The sequence below is a fragment of the Onychomys torridus genome, chromosome 22 (genome assembly GCF_903995425.1).
Source record: "Onychomys torridus chromosome 22, mOncTor1.1, whole genome shotgun sequence".
Lineage (NCBI taxonomy): Eukaryota > Metazoa > Chordata > Mammalia > Rodentia > Cricetidae > Onychomys > Onychomys torridus.
In genome coordinates this window covers 880223-891831 of record NC_050464.1, presented here as the reverse complement: position 1 = coordinate 891831, position 11609 = coordinate 880223, and the positions used below count along the sequence as shown (strand labels likewise).

Here is an 11609-nt window from a genome sequence, read left to right as displayed (position 1 = left end):
TAGGTGCAGGCTTGTTCCCCGCCCTAGTAGAGTTGGGGAAGTTATTTAAAGAAACACTAACTTTAACCAAAAAAGCGACCGTCTCTGGCGTTCTCCTCCGAAGGAATACAGTGTTTGGCGCCTCCAGGTGGATGCGTAAGCCCCTCGCAGAGAGTGAACGGTTTTCTGGTTCTTTTTAGAAGACAGAAGAATCGACCTAACATTTCCAAGGAAAAAACACTTGGTATAGCAGAGTTGGGTTGCTGTGGTTTCTAAGAAAGGCTACCAAGTATAATTTTAAGCTCCTGAACTTCTGTGGAAGGATAGAGAGCCTGCATCGCAGAACCCTGTAACAGAGAGGTGACGCTTAGGGGGGAAATTATAAAGGATCCTACTGCCAGGTAAGAAAAAAACTGTTATATAAATATGTGTTGAATTAAAAATAAATATCAACCAAACAATGACTAGCTTCAATTATCGGCCTTTCTTCCCCCCCCTTTTTCCCACTGTCTCTACAAGGAAATCGGCAGTCTCTTCGTATTTGAATAATTCTTGACTACAGCACAATAATGTTTTAACTTATAAGTATAATAGTTAAAAAGCACAAAGTAGGATATTTACATCAGAATGCCTATCACCATTGTTATCCAGAGGGCTCACACTCTATCTTTCCCCTTGCTGAGTCTTCCTGAAATTTTCACTGCAACCTTTGTTTCCTTGTGTTTAACATCCGGTTGTGCGCCTTTTTTTTTTTTTCTTTAATAAGCACTTATTTTATTTTACACGTGTGACTGTTTTACCTGCATGTACATATGTGCACAATGTGCATGTCTGGAGACCAGGGAAGCAAGAAGAGGCAGGATCTCTTAGACCCCAGGCTAACTTCAAACTCCCTGTAAACGAGGAGACTCAGGGAATTCCTGATTCTCTTGCTGGTATTACTGGCCTGCGTCACCATACCCACCCTAAGAAATATGGTCTATTTTTTTTTTTTTCGACATTCACCGTGATATATCATTGTAATGCTTTACATTTTGATAGTGTGTTATTTGTTTGGATTTAGAGATGGGATGAAAGATTAAACAGCAGAAATTCTCTGTCTCTCTGTCTCTGTATCTCTCTCTCTGTCTCTGTCTGTCTCTGTCTCTCTCTTTCCTGCAATGCTAGGGGTTGAACCCAGCACCTTGTACATGATGGGCTGGCAGTTTTTTACTGCCATACCTCCAGGTCAGTATTCAGTCACATATGTGGGTCCTGGGGATTGAACTCAGGTCGTCCAGGCTTAGCAGCAAGCGTCTTTATTCACTGAGCCATCCTGCCATCCCAACTAAAATTTCAAAGGTGAAGCTTGCACGTACTTCTTGTGTTAGTCCATTCGGGCTGGTAAAATGCCTTTTTATTTCTATACTTCTGGCGGGAGGGGGGGGATAGAAAGTCCAAGGTGAGTTATTTGTTGTTTAGTGAGGGCATCTTCTGGAACATCGGCTGCATATTCTGGGTGTGGCCCTTCACGTGACAGACTGAGAAAACAACAACACCCTCTTCCTCTCTTTTTTTGTTTTGTTTTGTTTTTTTTTTTTCAAGACAGGGTTTCTCTGTAGCTTTGGAGGCTGTCTGGAACTCACTTTGTAGACTAGGCTGGCCTCGAACTCACAGAGATCTGCCTCTGCCTTCCGAGTGCTGGGATTACAGGCGTGCACCACCACTGCCTGGCATAAGTTTTTTTTTCCCCCAGGGCTGAGGATCGAACCCAGGGCCTTGCGCTTACTAGGTAAGCGCTCTACCACTGAGCTAAATCCCCAACCCCAGCACCCTCTCTTATGTTCAGTGTGTGTGTGTGTGTGTGTGTGTGTGTGTGTGTATGAGTGCTCGAGCATGCATGCATATATTCCATGGCACTTGTGTAAAGGTCAGAGGACAACTTTTCAGGAGTTGGTTCTCTCTTTTTTTTCCCAGAGCTGAGGATCGAGCCCAGGGCCTTGCGCTTACTAGGCAAGCGCTCTACCACTGAGCTACATCCCCAACCCCAGGAGTTGGTTCTTTCCTTCCACCTTGCTCTGAGGCAGGATTTCTCCTGTTTCACTGTTCCACGATGTGTTCTAGGCTGGCCTGTAAGCTTCTGGCTCATTCTCCTGTCTGAATGGCCCATCTTGCTGTAGGACCTCCAGGATTCCAGATGTTGCCACCTCATCTAGATTCCTATCACGGCTTCTGGCACTTGAACTCAGGTCATCAATCAGGCCCCACACTTCTTTTCTGAGCTGCCTAAACTCATTCAGGTGGGCTCTACAATAAAGTTCATCACCCTTAGTATTATCAACTGGTGATTAAGTTTTGAATATGAAGGGAGGGATACACATCTAGACCCCATCTTGGCCCAGAGATGAGAGGATCCAAAGAGTCCCCCGAGCAGAGTGAGGTCTCAAGAGGCAAGTGTCATAAAGAGCCCCAGAAGGGAACCTGAGTGAGGGGACAGTGACAATTGACACTTGTTGAGAGAGAGGATGCTATAGACAGGTCAGAGTGAGGAGGTGGGGGTGGCAGAGAAAGGCCATAATCTAAAAGAGAGAAAACTCACGGACTTCATGAAGCAACGCAAAGCTGCAACTAGTGTCCTTGCCCTGCTTGTGTTTAATCCCCGTTTCTACGCTTCAGTTGTGAAGAATCTGTTGGAGTTTTCCAGAAGGCAACACCAAACCTATTGTTTCTTTGGGGCATTAATACCTCTGTACCCCTAACACCCCCTTACATCCCATCATCCCACAGCAGCTGGAAACATGCCAGACTGTTCATACTCCTTTAACAGCCACTGACTTGATTTCTTCAGTGCTGAGACTTGAACCCAGGACCTCAAGTATGGCAGGCAAGGCCTCTACCCACTGACATCTTGTAACATATTTGATATTCATAAAAGTGTATGTGCTCCCCCCTTCAGTTTATGCTTACTATAGAGCACCGGGAGCTGAGAGCATCCTCTGAATAAAAACACCCCTGTAAACAAAGCTTCTGGTGTAATTGTCAGAAATCACATCTGTGATGGCTGTCCTTTCTTCCTTTCTTTCTCTCTCTCTGTTGGAGCCCACAGAGGTTTCTTCCTAGTGAGATCTGAGCTTGCTTTACCCAGCAGGACTGCATAAGAGGATGGTTGGACCACGGGCCTGGGTACCAGGTATTTGGTAGGGTCTATACTTGGCTGTATCTAGCAGGGGGAGGTCTTTTGCCTCCCCTCTTGGCATTGTTATGGAAAGCCCTTTTGAATAACATTCTGGGCTGATGGATATTGATCCAAGTCCTCCTGAAGCTATCCTGTGTTTCTGTCTTTCCTCTTGTCAGCTAGGCCTATCATTCTATCTATCATTCCTTATTAGTCTCTCCTCCTCATAGGAACCCTGTAAAAGGTGGGGGCTAGTCCCCCACATCTCTCTCTCTCTTTTGTGGTTTTTTTTTTTTTGAAATAGGGTTTCTCTGTGTAGCCCTGGCTGTACTAGAACTCACTCTGTAGCCCAGGCTGGCCTCGAACTCACAGAGATGCTCCTGCCTCTGCCTTCTGAGTGTTGGGATTAAAGGCGTGCGCCACCACTGCTGACATGATGGCTCTTCTTGGTTATCAACTTCTTGACTATTATCTGGCATGAACTACAATCCTAAAATGGAGGGCACAGCCATGAGAGATTTTCTGCTTAGTTTGAAGTGAGTGAATCCACGTCTAGTCTGGACCTTTGATCTGGATCTTGAGGCAGGAAGACACAGGCCTCTAATTTGGATCTTGAGGAGGGAAGACACGTGCCTTTAGTCCAAATCTTGAGGAGGGCAGACACACCTTTAATCTGGGCTGTACCTTCTGCTGGAAACTGAAGACAGAAGAAAGAAAGGTTTGCTCTTTGCCTGCTTGCCCTGGACTTGCTAGCCCATCCATTCCTTCACTGGCACCAGAGCCTACTTCTCTGGGATTCCAGCATATACAGAAGACTCGCTGAGACATCCAGCCTTGTGGGGCTGAGCAACTACTGGGGTCTTGGACTTTTCATTCACAGCCAGCCGTTGTTGGATTAATTGGACTGCAGTCTGTAAGTCATTCCATTTCTATGCTGAAATGTGGTTATTGGCTAGTGTGGTACACATGCCTTCAATTTCAACACTTGGGAGGCAGAGGCAGGCAGATCTGTATAAGTTACCAACCTGGTCTACATAGTGAGTTTCAAGCCAGCCAAGGCTACATAGTGAGACCCTGTCTCAAAACAAAAACAAAAAACAAACCAAACAAAACAACAACAAAACCCCCAAACCTAGAAACAAAACCCAAAACCCAAACGTGGTGTTGAGGCAACCTGGTTGCGGCAACCTGATTGAGGCAATCCTGGGCCATGAGTCCTCATGTTTGGATCAGAATTAACACTCTATTATTTCCTTTAGGTAAGGTAATTGGTTTCATGTTTTTATTTCTGGGCTGGAGAGATGCCTCAGTGGTTAAGAGCACTGGCTGCTTTTGCAGAGGACCTGGGATTGTTTCCCCGTACCCATGAGGTACCACCACCATCTGTAACTCCAGTTCCAGGCTTTTCTGGCTTCTACAGGCACCAGGTTTGCATGTGGCACATGAACATACATGCAGGTGAACACTTACTCACACAAAAATAGATAGATCCTTAAAATAAAATAAAGTAAAATTTATTTCACAGTTTCATACATTAACCTCTTTCATCCATTCCCTGTCACTGGACTTCTTTCCCCCAGACAATTCTACCTCTCACTTCCTTGTCTTTGGGGTGTGTGTGTGTGTGTGTGTGTGTGTGTGTGTGTGTGTATGTTTCATGAGAGGGGACCCCCTGAGGTTATGATTATAGAATCAAAGCAGCAAATGAAAATGTAGAATTAAGAAAATCATTTGGGGTTGGGGATTTAGCTCAGTAGTAGAGCGCTCGTCTAGCAAGTGCAAGGCCCTGGGTTCGATCCTCAGTAAAAAAAAAAGAAAAAGAAAATCGTTTGAGATATTCTAAACATTGGAGAAAATCTGTAAAGTATAAATGTCTATAGAGACGGGGAACCTATTCGTTTTTTCTTGGTTTGCTTTTTTTTTTTCTTTAAAGTTCTATTTATTTTTCTTTTTTGTATCTGCAGTGACCTAGAAGAGGGCATCAGATCCCCTGGAACTGGAGTTAGAGGCAGCTGTGAGCCACCATGTGGGTGCTGGGAAATGAACTCAGGTCCTTTCTTTGTAAGAGCACCCAGTGCTTTTAACCACTGAGCTATCTTTCCAGTGCAATTAAAGAAATTGTGTTTTGCTGGCATGTGTGTATGTGCACCACATGCATGCGGTGCTCAAGGAACTTAGAAGAGGTGTTAGATCCCTTGGAACTAGAATTACCGATGATTGTGAGCTACCATGTGGGTGCAGGGAGTGCAACCCAGCCAAGAGCAACAAATGCTGTTATCTACTGAGCTATCTCTCTAGGCCTGGCTTTTGTTTTTCTTTAGCATATACTGTATTCTTGCTTACTTTTAACTGTAGCTATAATTTTTGCATCATGGGATGAAAAGGTACACAGAGTCTGCAGAAGTCTCCAGGTGGTTTCTGGCATTATCCAACTCCCTGCAGTTTACACCCACTTTCTCAGACTGCACATAATAAGCGTGGCATCTTTTCATGGTCTCCTGGGAATTTAAGTCCTGCCGCAGACTGTCAGGGATCATTTGACTGGCCTTTGGGACATGTCTTGAGTTAGGTCAGTCTCCTCACTTCCCAAAGCCCAGCCTGCTTTGTGATGTGTAGAATGTTCTGCTGCTGTTGAGAAATCAATTATAGTATGTATAGGCTGCATTCAAAATGCAATAGCACAATGGAGGTCTATTTAGGGTAGACCTGGTATCTTCCAACTTCCTAATCTCTCTAACCTTAATTTTGGACCCCACCAAAAATAGCTAGATAACCAAAACAGGCATGATGTGATTGGCAGAATACTGTCTCCCAAAGATACTCATGTAGAATCTTTTAATACGTTAAGGGCCATCACGGCTAAAGATTGAATAAAGTTTTCTTATCAGATTATTTTAGATTAGGGAGATTATTCTGGATTATTCACCTGAGCCTGAGTCATCAGAATTGAAAAGTGGGGTGGCGGCACACGCCTTTAATCCCAGCACTTGGGAGGCAGAGCCAGGTAGATCTCTGTGAGTTCGAGGTCAGCTTGGGCTACAGAGTGAGATCTAGAACAGGCACCAAAGCTACACAGAGAAACCCTGTCTTGCAAAACAAAACATAACAAAATAAAAAAAAAGAAGAAGAAGAAGAAGAGAGAGAGAGAGATAGAGATGCTGTGGTATTGACTTTTAAGACAGAGGAGAACAGAAATGAACCAAGAAAGCCAGCATCCATAGGCCAGGAAAGGCATCTATCTAGCATCTTTCTGTCCACCCACCTCCAGAAGGGAGCATGGCCCTGTGGACACTGCAGAATGAGCTCAGGGAGATACCTGCCGGGCTTCTGAGCTGCAGCTGAGTAAGTCAGTTGGTGTTGTTGTATGCACAAAGCTATGGCAGCAAGCATGAATGCATGAATGGGGCTGGACCTGTGCTTTTCACGATCAAAGAAAGTTGTAACCACGTTTGTATAAGACTTCCTTTTTACACCATTCCTTCTTCCAGGACTAGAAAATACAACTGAGTTTTGGAATTCTTCCTATATCCCATCAATTATTTTATCCTGATTTCAAGTTGGCTTTTTTTTTTTTTTTTTTTTTTTTGTTTTTTTGAGACAGAATTTCTTTATGTAGCTCTGGCTGCCCTGCCCTGGAACTCACTCTGTGGACCAGGCTGGCCTCGAACTCACAGAGATCCACCTGCCTTTGCTTCTCAAGTTCTGGGATTAAAGATGTGTCACCACTACTGTCCGGCTAAATTGGCTATTTTTAAATCCTCAAATGTGAAGAATATTTTTGTTTTGTGGGGATGGAGAGATGGCTCAGAGGTTAAGAGCACTTACTGCTCTTGTAATGGACCTGGGCTTGGTTCCCAGCACCCACATGGTGGCTTCCAGCTTCCTGTGACTCCAGTTCCAGGGGATCTGACACTCTGCCCTGACCACACTGTGTCCTGAACTCTAACCCTGGACTCATTTGGCGGCATTATTGGGAACTGGTGGAAATTAGGATCGGAACTATCGTCAGAGGAAGTAGTCACAGGGGCCAGGCTCTGAAGTGTAAACTGTATTCAGAGATGTTTCTCTAGCTGCTTTCTGGCTGCTAGGAGGTGACCTACTTTACCTTGATGCTCTGTTTCACCCAGGCTCAGAAAGAATAAGCCACCCAACTGTAGGCGGAAACCTGGGAAGTCATGAACCAAAATAAACCATCTCTCTTCATCAAGTATTTTGGCACAGTGTTGAAAACTGATTAGGGGCTGGAGAGATGATGGCTCAGCAGTTAAGAGCACTGACTGCTCTTCCAGGGGTCCTGAGTGCAATTCCCAGCAACCACATGGTGGCTCACAACCATCTGTAATGAGATCTGGCACCACTGCCAAGTCAAAGAGCCAGAGGTTTTTTTGTTTGTTTGTTTATTTTTGTTTTGTTTTTTGAGACGAGCCAGAGTTTTTTAAGACTTACATGGGTCTCCTGTCCTCGAGGGAAAACTTTGAAGTTGTATAAGAAACTTCCTCAGGCTTAGTGGATGTGTAGTTCTGCCTATCAAAAGAGTGGATGGTGAGGACAAGCAGAGTTGCCCTGGGGAACCTGCTGCAGAGGAAATGAATAGGTGTGGGTATCTGAAGGTGCTTGTCCTGCCAGGATTTATGGCTCTTCTTTCCTAGCACAATATATTGGCTATAACACTGTGTTGCCTATCCTTTGTTTCGAATGATAAATATCCTAGCATATGCTACTAATAATTCACCTTTTGTTTCTTCATTGTCAAACAAACCCTCCAACACAGTCCTAGTTCCTACCAGACACTCAACAGCAGGGAGCTCGCACTCACTGCAGGGATGGGCTCTAGCAAAGCAAAAAGAAAGCACTCTGTGGTCAGCTCTGGCAGGGCCCTGGGGTGAAGAGAAACACCCACCCAGGCCACAGCTGCAAGAGGGAGGCCAGACTGGCAAGGGGCGGAGGACAAAACTCATTTTCTGAATGGCATCCTTGTGGCCTTCCCATCACATTGCCCCCCCAATAAGGGGAGTTCTGTGAGCAATGAGATGCTTTGTTACAGGTTGAACACTAGATCCCTAGGTCAGCCACCTAGTAAGGAGCCAAGTAGACATTAATGCTCATTTCATTTATACAGCATGAGATTCATGCTGCATCCCAGAGTTTAAAATATCACACAAGGTGGCACACACCTTAATTCCAGCATTTGGGAGACAGAGGCAGGTGGGGCTCTGTGAGTTCCAGAGCAGCCAGGGCTACATAGTGAGACCCTGTCTAACCAAACAACAAAAAAGCCAGGAGTGGTGGCACATGCCTTTAAACACTTGGGCGGCAGTGCCAGGAAGCTTGAGGCCAGCTTGGGTTACACCGTGAATTCCAGGCCAGTCAGGGCTGCATAATGAGACCCTATTCTCAAATAAAATACTTTACACTTTTTTTCCCCAGGGGAAAAAATAGAAGCGGGACATAGGGCACACGCCAGTACTACTAGGGAGGCAGAGGCAGGCAGATCTCTGAACTTGAGGCCAGCCTAGTCTACACAGTGAGTTCAAGGCCACCCTGGTGAACACAGGGCTGCACAGTGAGACCCTGTCAAAAAAAGGAAAGAAAAGTCGGGTGGTGGTGGTGGTACACACCTTCAATCCCAGCACTCGGGAGGCAGAGGCAGGTGGATCTGTGGGGGTTCGAGGCCAGCCTGGGCTACAGAGTGAGTTCCAGGACAGTCAGGGCTTGGGGGCTGTTACACGGAGAAACTCTGTCTTGAAAAACCAAAAAAAAAAAAGAAAAAAAGAAAAAAGGCAGAAACTAGCGGCCTACAGCAATCTACAGATTTCCCGCCAAAGCCCGGGAGGCTGCGTCAAGGCTGAGAACGCACTGACAGCTGCCCATCCCTCCGCTGCCAGGGAGACGGCGGCGGCCGCGCGGGCAGGGCGGAGCCTGCGCGTGCGCGCCGCCTGGCGGGAGTGTGGGGGGGGGGCGGGGGCGGGGTGGGGGCGGAGCCCGGCGCGCGGGCTCAGGGGCGCATGCGCGCGCGCCTGGGCGACCCGCCGCGCGGCCGGGCCGGCCGGCCGGCAGGGGGCGCTGAGGGCCCACGCGGCGCTCTGCCTGCCCCCCCCTCCCCCGGGCGCCGTCCGCCGCCCGCCGCGGTTCGATTGGAGCAGCCGCGGAGCAGCTCTTGGCGCCATTTTGAAGCGGAGAGGAGGAGGAACGGCCTGGACTGGCTGCGGAAGGGGAGGGGGGGGGGAGGAGGCGATTGGATGCCGCGGCGGCGGCGGCGGCGGCGGCGGTGGTGGCGGCGGCGGCGGCGAGGGCGGCGGATCCCGGAGAGCGGCGGAGCGCGAGGAGTGTAGGAGCCGGGCAGCCGGAGGTAGGAGCGACTCGGGTAACGGAAAGGGGAGCGCCTCTCCCTCGCCTCGGCGCTCCCCGCTCCATTTTGCAGCGGGGTGTGCGCGCGTGGAGCCGCCGCCCGCCGAGCCTCGCGTGTCCCGGTGTCCTCGCGGGGCCGCGGTGGGGCCGGGGCCGGGGCTCCGGGGCTCCGGGGCCCCGGGGCCGGGGGCGGGGAGGCCTCGGGCGGCTGCTGGCGCCGGCCTCCGGGGAGTGACCTTTGCGGGGGCCGCGGGCGCGCCCCTCCCCCTCCCCCGGCGCGAAGCCCCCCGCGCGGCTTGGCTTTTTCCCCCCCTTCCGGCTGCCCGAGGGCCGGGCGCGAGGGGAGGCGCGCTCGCTGGCCGCGCAGCTCGGGAGTCGGGGAGCCGCGGCGAGCCGGGCGGGCGGGCGGGCGGGCGAGTCAGTCCTGGGGCGAGCGCGGGTGCAGCCCCACGGCGGTGCGGAGGGCGAGCGGTGCGGGCTCGCTCCCCTGCACCGTTATTCCACTGACACTCGAAAAGTTTGCGGTCCGGGAGAAGCCCCGGCGGCGGTGTGGGTCTGCTTTTTGTTTTGTTTCGGTTTTTGCCCTCCGTACGTGAAAGACTGCTGCTGTTTGCACGTAGTAGCAGGCATGGACCGTGTCTGCAGCCGACAGGTGTTTGCAGGGCTGAGTCTGAACCCCGAAATTCAGCACCTGCTCTTCGGAGCTGCATGCTATTCCGGTGTGAGCTCCGGAGGGGTTTGAAAGAGGAGTGATCCGCCCGCTCCATCCTTAGGAACCCGACCAAGAGTTAACAGTCGTGCCCCCCCCCCCTTTTTTTTTTTGGATCTTAAAGAACGCTCCTCTGATACTTGTGTTAGGAACTGGTGGGTGGCAGTACTGGCTCCCAGGTGCGGTCTTCTCTGTTGAATACTTGTGGAACCTTTGAATGTAGTGTTTCATTTTGAAGGTTGGTCTGGGGCCCTGAGAGAGTTGGGGAGTCCTGTCTACCTCACTAACGACCCTTAACAAGCCATGTGTATTTAGATGTAGGAGGTGGACTGTAGCTGAATCATGACTGGAACCTTGGATGGCAGTATAAGCGTTGTTCTCAACACATGTAGATAAGAGTGTTCTGTGTTAGCTCTCCTAGGAGTCAGGTGAATTAGCACACCCTCGGGTTCCATCACTTAGCTGGGCAGTGGTCATGTCAGATGTGTTTCGGGACAGTAAAATGAATACTCGTGTGGTATGGCAGGTCGCTGTGGAACAGTTAATCTTCCACCTCATGGTGACAGCATAAAACCGAACTGGGTTTCCAGCATTGAATTTGGAGGTAAAAGTTACATGGCACGTAAGATTAATAAGATAAATTGATTCTCAAAACTTAAATATAAAACACTTTTTTGGGGGGTGGGGGTTATATCTCCCATGGTAGCCCAGACTAGCCTGGAACTGGCAGTGCTCCTGACCTGATAGGCTGGGATTGCACTACCACACCCAGCTGCTCATAAAACACATCTTGAATCAAAACGTTATTTCTTTGAACTCACATTTGCATATGCTGTAAATTTACAAATGTACATATAGGAAGATGTGTTCAAGTAACTCCTAAAGTAGTAACTTTTCCGTCACGGCACTGACGTTCTCCTCTCAGCTAGGTCCTGTTTGAAGCCTCCCTGATGAGAAGGTAATGCTGGTCTTTTTGCCTGCTCTCTTCTGGAGAGAACTTTGTCTTCTGGTTGTAGTTTTAATGAAGGTTCTGACTAACTTTGCTTTTAGTGCAGCTTTTGTTAACGCTTGCAGTTGCCTGTACCCCTGGCTGTGGTCGGTCCCTTCTTTTCTTCTCCATTACAGGAGATTTTGTGGTGATGGTGATTGTTGTCATAGGATGGTGTGTTCGTTTTAAAGTTTACCTTGAGTTCTGTAGCTTTGTTTGACAGATCAGTCTGAGGACCAGGCTGTTTGATGATCACAGTTTTCCTTTGAGTTTATTCTGAAGTTCCGAGCTTTGTTTGACGGAACAGCCTGAGAATTAGGCTTTGTCAGTCACTTGCTAAGTCTAAGTAAAGTAACACCCTGTTTTAGACGGGTCTTGCTCAGGTGAACAGAGAGGTGGTGGGCTGCCTAAACCTTGAGGAGAAGGGGATG

General features: G+C 48.6%; 1 protein-coding gene across 6 annotated transcripts in view; it reads left to right on the top strand.

Moving 5' to 3' along the window:
- Window positions 1-154: 154 nt before the first annotated feature.
- Pds5b (PDS5 cohesin associated factor B) overlaps window positions 155-11609 on the top strand; it is a 143743-nt gene continuing 132288 nt past the window's right edge. For 5 of the 6 annotated variants that reach the window (XM_036171686.1, XM_036171685.1, XM_036171687.1 and 2 more), the window contains exon 1: window positions 9416-9482. The gene's annotated coding sequence lies outside the window, so the exon portion shown is untranslated. Of the gene's footprint in view, window positions 381-9415; window positions 9483-11609 lie in introns of those variants that run through there. The other variant, XM_036171683.1, reaches the window with a different exon arrangement.